Genomic DNA, 14,254 nt, shown 5'->3' with positions numbered 1-14,254 from the left:
AATTCCCAGAAAACACTGTAACAAGTCTCATGGGTCTTCCACCCCTGGCATCTGGTGCCCCCTGGGATCTGACCCACCTGCCAGCTCTCTCTGGCCCCACCTCACTCCCAGTCTCTCTCCTGCCATACCTTTGATGTTATGTTTGTTTATTGAGGAGGTGGTCCCTGGGGGCTGGGAGTAACTTCTCTGGTTCCTTTGCCTGCTGGCCCTGTCCTTGCTGCTATGTCCACACTCACACCTGGGGTCTTTCCTTCCCCTGGGATGCATCCCCTCAAGCCACCAAGCCCTTGTCAGGGCTTCAGCTATCCCAGCCTTGGCCTTCTTTTCTCTGGCCGAGCTCTCAGCCCTCGTCCACCGTCTGAGACCTCAGCTTCCAAGCCTCAGCCCAAACTTGGCTGGAATACCTCCTGGACCTCCAGTTTGACTACACCAGCCTCAGCCTTCTCATCTTTGGTCTATCTCTAGACCCTGGTAGTAGGGAATGCCCCCCAGGCACCCCACCCATGGCCACCTCTTCCCCTTTAGCCACAAACCGGTTCTCTGGTCAAACTCAAACAAAAAAACCCAGCCTAACTGGTCCTAACACAAATACAAACCCCTCTGTGCCACAGGTACCTCTCCTGGGTTGGTCTGACTCCAAACTGCATCGAGCTCTATTGGGAATTCTGTGCCAGGGCTAGATTGCCCCCTCCATGGCCAGAGCCTGGGCTTATATGCTCCCAGCCCAGCCTGCTTTCAATCATATGACCCTGTCCTTTGCTCCCAGGGCCCAGGTACTATTAATTCAGCCATTAGCAGCCTGTCCTTTTTCAGCCCCTGTCTTGATCCCCATTGGCAGCTCAAAGCTGCTGTAACTTTGCTTTCTTGCAAGCTGCCTTCAACAGCTACACACCTCACTTTACTAGTGAGAGAAACAGGACTTCCCCAAACCTGCAGATGTATGCCATGGCTTGGGATCAGTCAGCGTGAAATGCATGCCCCGGGAATTCCCTGCAAGGGGGCACATGTATCATGCCACAAATGTACATATGTGCACTGCCATAAAGTGGCATAACTGTTGCTAGGAATAATCATACTCATGTATTTTTGGACATTTGTAGCACAAGAAGGGGCAAGGATATCTGTACAATTGCATTTTGACCCAGTGTAGAACTTTTTTTTTTTTTTTTGGCAGGACTAGGGCAACATCTGTTTGCAGCCTTTGAATGGTATAGTGCTGAGATTTACTTCTGGGCACAGTGACTACATATACTCAGCAACAGCATGGCAAGGTAATATGCACTCCTACCTTTTCAAAAGCAAACTTTAACGTTATCCCTACAAGACCACAGGCACAATCAGTGTGATTATATTCAAACAGTATCAGGAGTAAAATATTGATATTTAGCCATTGAATGCATTTGGGTGTGTGTCACATTGCAAAATGTGCATGATGCCCTCTTGTCATTGTTGGACCACTAGATGTCAATTAGCTCACTTCTGCTGCCAGCTACTGGAGCTACTGTTTCAGCTCAGATGAGAAAGTTTTGTCACGCACTGATGAAATGTCCTGAATGTTTACCTTGCTGATTGTTCGTACTGGAAGGAACAAACATGCAATAATGAAGATTGCACATGTAAAACTGCACACATGGAGGAGCTGGACTGAAGCTGCTTAGAAATCTGGTTCTTAGAGACCTGTGGACATTCCTTAACCAAACTGTAATAATATAAGGTGGTTCAATTTAGGGCCTAAGTGCCTTGACAGTGTTTTGTTCAAAGAAAGATGAAAAAAGCACTTTCACAGATGTCAGATTCAAATTATTTTAAAATATAACCGGGGGGGGGGGGGGGCGGTGTTGTATATGGAAGGAAGGAACCTACCAGAAATGCTGACATATAATCTGAGCTGTCTTTTTGGAGAGGCTACCAAAGGGTTAATCCTCCCCTGCTGCATATGAAATGACAACAAGCTCTTGGCAACTTTCCCCATTCTTTATATAACACTTCCAAGCGCTGAAGCTTGTATCCTCCTAGTAATGCTTTTAATTTGTGTTCTGTTGGGGAGAGGCCAAAATTTAATCGAAATCATTAGAATGTCTTTGCTTGAAGTAGCTGAGGGCTTGTAGTGGGGCTGGAGGAGGTTACTTCAGAATAATTAAAAGAAATACATAAGGTCGTCGTTGGTGCCTGAGCTATTCCAGACACTAGGTATAGGGGCAAAAAGGTCAAGTTTAATGACAACTCCTCTTAGCTTAAGTAGAATTCTTGCACAGCTACATGGTTTTAATCATTGCACTTTGTCTTTCCTCTTCTCACACACCTCACAGAGTAGATTTTGCTTCTACTTCAATCTCTGTACTGTATGGATGGGTTTGAATCAAAACCCGTGGCCCAGATCTCTCTGAACTGAAAACATTTTAGAATGTGATCCTAAGTTTGGATCTAAATACGTGGTTTAATCTTTAACTCTAAAATGGAATAGAGCCAAATACACCTGGGCAGATAAGGTGGAAGGGATTGTCAGCCAGTATCTGGATCTGAATTTTGTATTTGCTTGGACATGAGCCAAATCAAATCCCAGGTGCTGGTCCTTTTGCCATCTGAAATTTAGTTTTACACCTGAATTTTCCAATTTAGTTCCATCTCCAACTAGAAAGACATTGTTAATATTTGGGCATATGTACATGGGAAAACTAAATCTTACTCTGACTGTGCAGCTCTGATTCTTTTTTCTTGTAATTGAAGGCTCTATGTCATATCATGCATCCACTTGTTTTTAAAGGTACATCTCAAGGAAAGTCAGCACATAAGCTGACACATGCCCATAAGTGCAGTAAAAGGCCTTCAGTATTAAATAAGCATCCCTTTTCTGGGAAGACGGTAAGCAACCTACAATACTTTAAGACAGTTGATTTCATCTCTCACCCTCTGTTCAGTTAACAGCAAGTCCCTGATGCAGCAGGCTGGCAAATGCAGAATTTCTGTGAGAAATTGGCTTTCCTTGAATTACTTTCTATGCCTAAATTTGAATAGAGATTCTTACAGCAGTCTATGGTCAAATAATGAACTAATGGTGAAAGTTAAAGATTTAGGGAATTGGAGCTGAACTCTTGACCCCAAGAGTATAAGGAGGTTTGGTTTTCAGGAAAATTAGTCTAGCCAGGCTAATGGGTGCCAATAAGGGTTGTAAGCAGTGTGTCAGGGACCAAATCTTTTAATTAACTGCTGACTGAAAAGTAGTTTGGGAAATGCAATAAGTCAGATTCAGGTCAGATCAAGCAGAATAATACGTGGGTACTGGTGAAATTAACATACTAGGGAGATACAAGCTGAAAATCTTAAAACTCTCCTTATTAGGAAGAAAGAATATCAGATTTTGCTTGATTTATTCAAGGAAATATTATTCCTGATGCTACTGGTGGAGACTTACCAAGTTTTGCCATGCCCTCTGCCTTTGCTTTCTGGCATTCAAGCCTTAGGGAACACAAAACTTGCAGTCAAAAGTGTGACTGCAGCTGGTATAGACACTACTGAACCAACGTGAAACAAGCAAACTTTGGTTCTGTAACTGGTATAGCCATGGCAGCATAGAGATGATTGCTGGATGTATAACCCACCTATGAATCTAGGTGACTACTTGGGGAGCTTGCCCCCCTTTGGTTTACTGGTTATACTGCTATTGGCATTTGAGCCAGCTAGTTTAAAGTTAGCATGGGTCTGTTGTCACACTGTTGAAGAAAAAGAGCAAATTCCATCCTTGCTGAATAAATGTCATCAACAGTGGGGGGGTTCTCTGGGCAAGCTGATTCCCAGAAAGAGACTGAAAGAGATTAAACTTGAGATGTTGCCAGGGTCCACATTTGGAGCCCTTGTGTACTTTAGCACTATTTGAATTAGATTTAAATACCTCTCTTCTGGTTCCTTTCCAATTTTACACTAGGCCGTGGTGTTTACAAAAAACTTAACAACAATTAGGGTTCTGGTATGCCAATTCCTTGACTTACCTTGTTGACCAGTACTTACTTCTCACGGCATACCTGTGCCTCTTGGGAAAGGCTGACACATCAGTGGTTATTGTAAGTCACAACTGAGTTATATTGCTAAATTGTATGGACCAGTTTACCAAAGACATGCTCCTGCTGTTCCTGGAGCTGTAACAGAGGTACCCATCCTTTAGTTAGGGCCTGATCCAAAGCCCATTGAAATTCTTGGAAAGATTCTCAGCAATTTCAGTGGATTTTCAGATCAGCCCTGTATCAAGCAGTAAAATTTAAGCACATCTGAAAAAACAAAAGTGGCTTGCTTGTGAGACCCTAATCATCCAGTGGTAGCAACCAGTCAACTAAGTATCTTACGCCAAGCCAAGCACCTTATAGCAAGGTTTTTTGCAAGAGCAGAGTATGGTAACTTCCAAACGGTATGCAATGAGGGATAAGAATGGAACTCCACAAGATCAGCAAGGGGTTCCCAACAATTCCCTGCTTTCTCTTGTGCTATTCTCCTCCTATGTGCAGCACTTAACAGGAGTGCTCTTTTCTGTCTCTATAATTATTATAAAATTCAGTTCTTGCCAAAAATGGAAGGGCTAAATTACATTCACTTACTTAAAAACAGTATTGCTGTCAATTATGACATATATTTAATTGTTCTGTCTGTACGTTGTTGGGCTGGAGCTGTTTCAAACAGTCCACCAATCATGAGCTAAAAGAAAAAAGAAATCATTAGAAATCAATGTTTGCTTAATTGAAGATCCTTCTTCCAAATGGGAATGAAGTGAGATTTATACCCTCAGATGCATTGACTGTATAATTATGGCACTTTAGCCTGTCATGGTTTTCATTTGGTATATATGAGAGAGAAACAACATCTACCTGCTTCTGCTGCAGTGTACAAATACAGCTGGACCATGGGAGCTGAAGGGCCATAGCTGAAGGGCACAGTGCAGGTAGAATCAGCTGCATTAGCAGTGCAAAGCTAAGGAACAGGAGAGGGCAACAAAGGAGAAATTAAACGAAGAAGCAAAAAATAATATTAGGTGTATTATTTATCTATTTATTTCAAATAATACAAATTAAAATGCAAATGTCTGTATCCCTGAGATACCCATTTGACTGATCCTGGCAGTATTGAGTATTGGATCAAACCCAAGATGCATCCTAGAGTCTCTTATATACTTCTCCCATATTAGCAACTTCATCAATTACATTACTTTCTTCCAGCACAGTGGCTGCTCTGGCATGAGGATTTTAAATAACAAAGGTGGAATCATGTCATTTTGGAAGTCAGTGGGAATTTACCATTGGTTTCCATAGGGCAAGATTTCAACTCAACTGCTTTATAAACATTGTGCCAAATTTTTGCCTCGTGTACCCTGGAGACAATCAAGAGTAAATCCAGTGAAGAATACAAGGTTAGTTAACACCAGACTCACGTGAATGGAAAAATTAGCCCTTTTATGAAAACACATTTGATCATCCCAGATGGGAAGTCTTTAAAGAAATTATCTATTGTACTAGGCAAAATAGGTACAATTTTCCTTTAAGTTCAGAATAAGTAAAAGGGAGGAGCACAGAGCAAATATCAAACAATAGCTAACACTGAATTTACCAAATTCAATAAACATAAAAATGATGGATTTAGATGTCATGTAATTAACTCAGAATTACATGAGCAATAACCGAGTAATTACACCTTTAATAATGCATTACACTCATCAGGAATACTTAGTCATTCAACTAGAATTTAACAAGATAGCCTATAGCAAGTTACAGTAATTAGATATCACTACTGAAAACATTGACAGTTCCTAATTGATACCTTTTATTATAAAGTTAAATGCCAAACATTTCTTTTGAGTGGATTAAAAAATAATATTAGGTGTGTTCAGACCATAATGCCTACTCTTATAAACTGTATGCATGTAGAAAAAAAATGCTAGCTAAATCCATCAATTGCCTACAGAAATTTGGTTTCAATATTTGCTCTTGTGATTTAAATTACAACCTGACAGTGACTACTCCATGGCAGGTCTGTCAGCAGGAAAACAGGAAAAAAGATTGGAAGAGAAAACTTTGTGAAACAGGTTAAGGTAAGAGTATCTTCTGGAATATGTACATCTTCAACACGAGGAAGAGAAATTGCAAACTGCAACAGTTTGTCATGATGGGAGAACAGGAAAAATTAACAAATTGCAGAGTTCTTGGTTTGAATATTGCAGGACTTGGATCTATCTACAACCAAATCAGGTTGTTTAGATCATGCAAAAGCAAGGATTACTTGTCCAGAAAAAGAGGTAAAACATGACAAGAGCTCTGGGATATATTCAATGCTTCTACCTCTAACAGAAGATCAATATGTAAGGGAAGTACAGAGGCCTGCCTTGTGATGTACGGATGTCCACCAAAATTCATATTCATTCTTTGCCTGCTTCATAATGGTAAGCAAGCAGTGGGACTCAATAACAAATCTATCACAGATCCCTTTGAGTTTAAGATGGGAGTTCATAGATTCATAGATTGTTAGGCACTGGAAGGGACCTCGCAAGATCACTGGATCCAGCCTCCTTGCACTAGGCAGGAAAGACAACTGGGGTCAGATGACCCCTGCGAGGTGACCAACCAGTCTTCTGTTGAAGATTTCCAAGGTAGGTGATTGCATCACTTCTGGAGGGGGTGTATTCCACAGTCTGGACACCCTGACTGTGAAGAAGTTTTTCCTAGTGTTAAGCCTGAAACAGTCTTCCAGGAGTTTGTGGCCATTACTCCTGATTTTCCCCAAGGGTGCCCTGTCAAACAGTTGTTCGCTGAGCCCTTGATATATTCCCCTGATGTAGCAATAAGCTGCTACCAAGTCTCCTCTCAGGCTTCTCTTTTTTAGGTTGAAGAGACCCAAGTTCTTCAGCCTCTCCTCGTATGTCCTGCCTTGCAAGTCTCTGATCATATGGGTGACTCTTTGCTGGACTCTCTCAAGCTTTTCCATGTCCTTGTTGAAGTGTGGTGCCCAGAACTGGACACATAGTCCAGCTGGGGTCTCACCAATACTGAGTAAAGTAGAAGAATCACTTCCTTGGTTTTGCTTGAGATGCATCGGTTGATGAAAGCCAGAGTATTGTTTGCCCTGCTGGCTACAGCATCACACTCATGACTCATGTTCATACTATGATCTATTATTATCCCTAGGTCCCTTTCAGTCATGGTGCTAGTCAGTTTGGCACTACTGAGCCTGTACGTATGTTGGGGGTTGTTTGTCTCAAGATGGAGCACTTTACACTTCTCTATGTTGAACTTCATCTTGTTCCAATGTGCCCAACTTGCCAACCTGACTAGATCCACCTGTATCTGCAGCCTATTTTCAAGCATGACCACTCTTCCCCATAACTTGGTGTCATCTGAGAACATGGCCAGTGTGCTCTTCACCTCCACATCCAAATAATTGATAAAGTTGTTGAAAAACACTGGACCAAGCACAGACCCCTGAGGGACACCACTGGCCACTTCTCGCTAGGTAGACACAGATCTGTTCATTAGAACTCTCTGGGTCTTACCCTTCCTACCCACCTAACTGTCAAGCAATTAAGCCTGCAATCCTCCAATTTTCCTATGAGAACATCATGGGATACCAGATCAAAGGCCTTTTGGAAATCTAGGTATACACTCTCGACCTCCTCTCTTTTATCCAGCTAGTGAGTTACCTGGTCATAGAAGAAGATGAGATTGGTAAGACAAGACCTACCCATGATGAAGCCATGCTCACTGCCTTTCAGAATTCTACCTTCTGCAAGTGTATTGCACTTCAAGGTAAGAAAGGCTGCATCATCACTCCCATGCTCTTCTCGATATTCCTTACCACGATGCCATATCTCCCTACCAACAAGCTTGCAGTCAAAGTGGAGCTAAACTACTGAATGGTTGGTAAGCTGTTTAATCTCAGCTGACTCAGAGCCAAAACCAAGACCACACTGACCTCAATCACTGAGCTCCAGTCAATTGATGATGCTGTAGTCTGTGCTCACTCAGAAGCAGACATTTAGGCAATCATCAACATCTTTAGTGAGGCATACAAGAAAATGAGATTAACGCTTAATCTTCAAAAGACTAAGGTCCTCCATCAACAAGCTCTTAATGAGCAGTCTCCAGCTCTGGTAATTCAGATCCACAGTGAGACTCTGGAGAACATTGAGTATTTCCCATACCTCCCATACAGAAGGTTGACCTCGACAAAGAAATCCAACTTCTCAAATGTGCAAGTACAGCCTTCGGATGCCTGAGGAAATGGGTTTTCAAAGATTACTACATCAGATCTGAAACCAAGTTCATGGTTTATTGAGCAGTTGTGATCGATACTTACTGTTTAGAGCTGGGACGTGGACAATATACAGGAGACATCTCAAGTCATTGGAAAAGTACTGTCAATGCTATCTGCAGAAGATCCTTTGAATTCATTGGAAAGTAGATGCATCAACATTAGTGTTCTTGCGCAAACAACCACCATGAGCATCGATGTGGTGATCATCCAACATCAACTTTGCTGGGCTGGCCACATCATCTGGATGACTGCCAAAACAAGCTTTATTCTCCCAGCTCAGTTAAGGTGTACACTCAAGAGGAGAACAAAGAAAGCACTTCAAGGTTATCCTCAAGACCAGTTTGAAAAAACAAAACATAGACGTCAACTCTTGGAAGACTATTGCCAACCCAAATGGTGCTCATTTGGGTTGGAAGACCAACCCAAATGGAGGAGGAATCTGCTGCAAAAATCTCAGTACTTTGAAACCTTATGATGACAACAGGAGATGGAAAAATGGGAGTGACAGAAACAGCATGTCAAATTTTGAATCAAGAACCCAGAGCTACCCACCCCATATGGAAACATGTGCTCAAGCTGCAACAGAGTCTATCAATCCTGAATAGGTTTCCTCAACTATCTTTGGTTCCACAGATAAGACAGTCATGAAAGGCAATCATCCTTGACTGCAAAGGATTTATGATGATGAGGTGTATGGGAATTTTTCTGTTAGTTGCATATAAGTCCATCATTTCAGTAACAGTGAATTAGATGCAAGTTCTTTCTGACTTGAATTTTCAGTGTTACAGTACTACTTGAGTGGGGACAGCTACATGTATTTCCATTTTTTCTTGTTATTCAAGACTAGAGATGGGCATATATTTGGTTTTGTGGTTTAGTGGTCAAACTGAAAAAATCAGGTGGGAAAAATTGGTGCTGAACAAGATGAAACAGGATTTTTCAGTAATATTTTAGTGGGGAAGGGTTGGGAGACCAATGCAGTGCAGATCATTCTGAAACATTCTGCTTGATGCAAAATTAACATCCACCCCCCTTTTCATTTGGTTATTTAACCCTTTTAAATATATATGTATATTTTTAAAGTTAGGTTCATTTTTAAGTCAAAATATACTATTTCAAAATTAAAAGTTGAACATTTGAGTTTAGAGAATGTCAAAATGAAAGTTTTGGGCATTTTCAATTTTTTTCAGCCATACTTATAGCCTATGATATTTGGTAGAGTTGACCTGATTCAAAGATACTTTTTGTTCCTCAAAAAATAAATTTTGGCCATTTTGTTAATCCAAAAATATCCCCAGCTCTGTTCAAACCTCCCAAGAAACATGCTGAAAGGCTTAATGCTTTAGAGATTTAAGAGCAGATCATACAAATACAATACTGTCCCTTTGAACCAACCCTGTATTGTTAGAGATAGGCTAGGATGATCAAATGCATCTTTTTTTTTTTTATTTCTCTGATTTTATTTGTCTTATCCTGCAAAATACTTTGTGTGTCAGCTCTGATGTTCAGTAAGACCCCTGAGGATTGGGTTACATGGATTTTTTTTACTACATCAACTACTTAGAATGCAAATATAAATTTCTAGAAATAAAATCTACTTAATGAACTCAAAGAATAGTGATGTTTTCTAACCTAGGCAACTTAATACTTAAAATATAAGCGTTTAGTTCCTAAATAGTAAATATACCACACTTTGGGCACATCTACACTTGTCGCTATGGCAATGTTTTACTGCACCATGATTTAGTACTTCCTTTTGGAAGTACTAAATCATGGCTCAGTAATAGTCCATACTGCAGCATACGTGTGGCACATGGTTATTTTTAGTAGCTACTTTGCTGTAGTGGCACACTATTCCAGGGGATCATGTCACTACAGCAAAGTAGCTGCTGATCATGTGTAGATGCCCACAGAAGGTATATCACTGTAGTGCGTTGCTACAGCAATATGTGTAGATGCGCCCTTTGAACATTACTCTTCTCCATTATTGTATGGATTTCTGTTGAGCCATTCTTTGTAGCAACACAAAGCTATTCATAAAAATGAAAACAACATGTTTGTCTATGTGATTCTGAAGTAGTTGCATGGCAACTGGAATTGGTCTTTTTATGTATATTAAAAGTCAATAGATGCCCTTTTAATAATTAATTGGTAATGAACTTGCAAGCTATTGAATATTTTGTCCAATGTATTTAGGCTTTATCAAATGGTTAAATAGAGTAAATATTCTTTTGTGTGTCTCAAGATTGCTTAATGGAAGATGCCATGAACCATTCTCACAAATAGCAGGCAATAAACAAAATCCTGAGGAAGGTGACTGACCTAAACAGCATCAAGGCCATCTAAGTGTGTTCATTTGCAGGGTGCAGTGTAGAAATGGTGTATGTTACAGAACCAGACTGCCTAATATACACTACAAGGCAAGCAACAGAAATTTTCAACATGTTTTCAACACCACAGAAGCTTTTAACACTCTGCCAGTAGACTGCTGCTCTCTTTCTCCACTCAGTCTCTTCTCCATCTATCCTTCTCTTCAGAGGGTAGCAACACCAGAACAGCAGTGATGCTGTTTATAACACCCTGTCAGGCATTCCTTCTCTTTGTTGGTCATAAAATATGGCTTTAAATTAATTCCAACAAAAGGTATTTGTTGACTCAATAAATATAGCCTGCTGCCTCTTTCCACTTTTTCACTTGGGGCATTCTAAGGGTCCTCCTTTCTGGTAATTATTAGGCAATCCTATCTACCTTCAGGGCTTTGATTGATGGATCTATAGAGATTTCTCAATCCTCTTTACGTAAACCTTACTGTGGTATTCTTGAGCTTCACAGTCTGGGGCTGTGGGCTGTATCAGTTTGTTCCAAAATTAGTTAAAAATTGGAAATATACTAAGAGTTTTTCATAAAAATTGTGCGCGTGGTAGGGGAGGAATGAATGGTCATTTTCTGATCGCCTTTTGTACTAGTTCTGGCATGTTTGCACTTTGTATAAGGTGGAAAAGGATGAGAGATCCCTCCTGCTTTTTAGACTTGTGCTTAAAAACATAGGTGCAAACAATTTTTTGTGAGTACTCAATAGAGTCCTTTAATGAACTTGCTTGAGCCATATTCCAATCCCATTTCCATAAATATTCATGCAATTGAGTTTTGTAGTCATGGAAATATCCCCAGGATAGGCTGTGATTTAAAGGTCACACACACTCGTGTGTGCACACACACACATACACACACAGAGGATTAAATGATAAAATGTTCACACTGGTTTGTTAATTTGATGATCTTTTTAATGTTTAATCGTGTGTGTGTACATTTGTGTGTATCCTTAGCCAAACTGTCATTCAAAGGTATTCAAAATTAGATCGTATTGGGAACTTATCAGTCTTCCATAAGTGCATTTGCACAATTAATTTATACCTGCATTTATCTTAGCTGTTCAGTGCAACTATCTTGTTGGATGCACAGTTACTATGACTGCACATTGAAATACTGGTTATTCATGCAAATTAAGCCCACAATTAATTCTGCATTTTTGCTCATACAGTATTGAAAATCAGGCCCGGGAGGCAGTGGAGTTTCTCTAGGGAGCACTCTTGACCTCAGCTGTGGCTGAATTTGGATTCAGATCATACCTTGCACTTCAGGAGTCATCCCCTTTGTACTTCACCTGTCCAAAACAAAACAAATACCCTGCTCCATCTTGTAACATATTTCCTAAAAAGACTTTCCAGATTTGTCACCAGAAAGAAAAGTCTGGCTATTTATAGTAACTGTCCGTGTGGAGATAAATTCAACAAAGCAGTTGTTACTTGCACTAATGGACAAGTTAAAGGGGAAGTTCACAGTAAATCACTTACTTCAATGCAAGGATACACAGTGTTCATATTAGGGAGACTCAGTTTGCTTCTCTGCAGGGACAGCTTCATGTGGCCTCTTTACTGTGTAGTTAATGTGACAGACTTCATACAGAACATGGGACACACCTGTGTTCTCTCATGTCTGCAAACTAATGAGGTGGCAATAGGGTGTAATAACTGCTGAATTATATAGAGTCACTGCAACCCATTAACACATTTTAAAAATCCTGTAAGGCTTAGATTCAGTGAACCTGAAAGGCATTAGGATAAGACTGAAGGGCTGAAGCTAACACTTGTGAAATAAGGAGTGCTGCTGGCATAGGATTTACTTGTACTGGAGTGCTTTTGAGGTGGTTTGAAACTCAAGTAAGCTACTTTATTGGTGTTTGTTTTTTGTACCTGAATAGTGTATCTGAACACTAAACAGGATATAAAATAAGGAAGGGGAAGTCTGCATGAGCTGTTATGCAGTAGCTCACCTTAATATTAGAGACTTGTACTTTTGGAAGGGACCTCAGTAGTCATCTGGTCGAATCCCCTACATTGAGGCAGGACTGCTATTCCTATGTCATCCCTAACTAATATTTATTCATTGGATATTTCAGGAGTGACAGGGTTATCCCTTGGTTATGGAGAATCTCCCTTTCCTCACATAATACCTACTTCTTTAAACATTCTGTGCTTGATTTTTCACTTGCCCCATAGTTAGGATGACCATAGGTCCTGGTTTGGCTGGAGCATTTCCAGATTACATAGGCTGGTCTCAGCTGGTTGGTCAAAAGTCCTGGGCTGGAGTCTGGTGGGGAGGTTGAGTGGCATGGTGTGCCACGCAGGCAGGCAGCCAGACACCGCTACTGCTGTGTGAGAACAAGGCAGGTGGATGTATGGTCACCCTATCTAAGATGCCATATCCATGGTCCCTACATTCCTTGTTCCCACACAGTGGCAGTGGTGCCTGCCTGCCTATTTGCCTGGTGCACCATGCCACTCTGCCTCCCCACCAGATTCTGGCCCAGGATTCTTGACCAAGTGATTAGGAGCAGCCTATGGAATCTGGGACTGTTCTGGCCAAATCACGACGTATGATCACCCTTCCTATAGTCCCTCTATGAGTAAGGCTAAGTATAACTGAATCACGTATTTTCCTTTTACCTGAATGTTTTGAACCGCGGACCAAAGTGTTAGGTTAAATAAGGGACTTTACATATTTGCTCTTGCAGGAAAAACTCTTCTGGGAGTAATTTAACCCTGGTTGGTCCCAGGTTATTTTTCTCCTGGAGCAGCCATTTTTATTCTGGGAGAAAAAAGCTAAAAGTCTGTACACTTGTGGTTTCTCCTGGGAGAGCAACAACTCTCCTGGGAGAAGCTGAATGCCTGTATGAGGCTGGAATTTGTTGAATTGGTAGTGTAACGGGGGGAGGAGGAGGAGAAGCAGAGCACAGCCCCAGGCACCAATGTGGAGTGGGTACCAGAATGCTCCCTGGAATCTTTGTGAGGCAGGGGTAGCCCCATGCCAGTCAGCCATATAATCCAGGCAGCCCAGTATCTAGTAGTATATTGAGGAAGGTGGAACGGGTGAGCAGGATGGCACCCAGCAGGATTTTTGCCACTGCAGGTGCAACTCCTTGCCCAATAATGTATCTGGTGGTGACAGGGTGGGGGGTCAGGAACAGGGCATCAGGGGACCCCAGGGAGCCTAGACTGCAGAACTGTTGCAACCAGCATGCAGTGAGCTTGTCCCTCAGCAGCTGCCTCTAGAGTGCAGATTGCTGGGGCAGCCCAGATTCTCCCCCCTGCCCGCTGGCCAGGGAACTGCAGGAGCTTGCTATCCCACTGCTCTGAATTGGATTTAATTGTCTATGCCAGTTACAACCCTGCAATCTTACAGTCTTCAAAGGGCTGGATAGGTGCAACAGTTTGTCCCAATTTGCATTCCAGTAGCACCCAGATATGCTGGTTGCTTTTTAATTACACTGTAACTTCTCTGAGGAAAGGTGCATAAATTGCTTTGAAGCTCTACCCCACCCCATCAAAGACTTCCTCCCATTTTATACTTCATTTGTCCATCTGCTTGTTGGTCAGAAAAGAGCCAAATATTCAGGAATTACCTAACA

The 14,254-nt window shown here is 41.4% G+C and overlaps 1 long non-coding RNA gene across 1 annotated transcript in view; it reads left to right on the top strand.

The window, feature by feature from the left end:
* The first annotated feature begins 1,168 nt into the window (after nucleotides 1–1,168).
* Nucleotides 1,169–14,254, top strand: part of LOC109282484 (uncharacterized) — a 162,843-nt gene continuing 149,757 nt past the window's right edge. Inside the window, exon 1 of the long non-coding RNA XR_009454913.1 lies at nucleotides 1,169–1,271. This is a non-coding gene — a long non-coding RNA (uncharacterized LOC109282484). The remainder of the gene's footprint in view (nucleotides 1,272–14,254) is intronic.

Source organism: Alligator mississippiensis, chromosome 9, assembly GCF_030867095.1.
Source record: "Alligator mississippiensis isolate rAllMis1 chromosome 9, rAllMis1, whole genome shotgun sequence".
In the NCBI taxonomy this organism is placed as follows: Eukaryota; Metazoa; Chordata; order Crocodylia; family Alligatoridae; genus Alligator; species Alligator mississippiensis.
The sequence above is the reverse complement of the archived record's forward strand: the minus strand, read 5'-3'. Positions and strand labels throughout refer to the sequence as shown.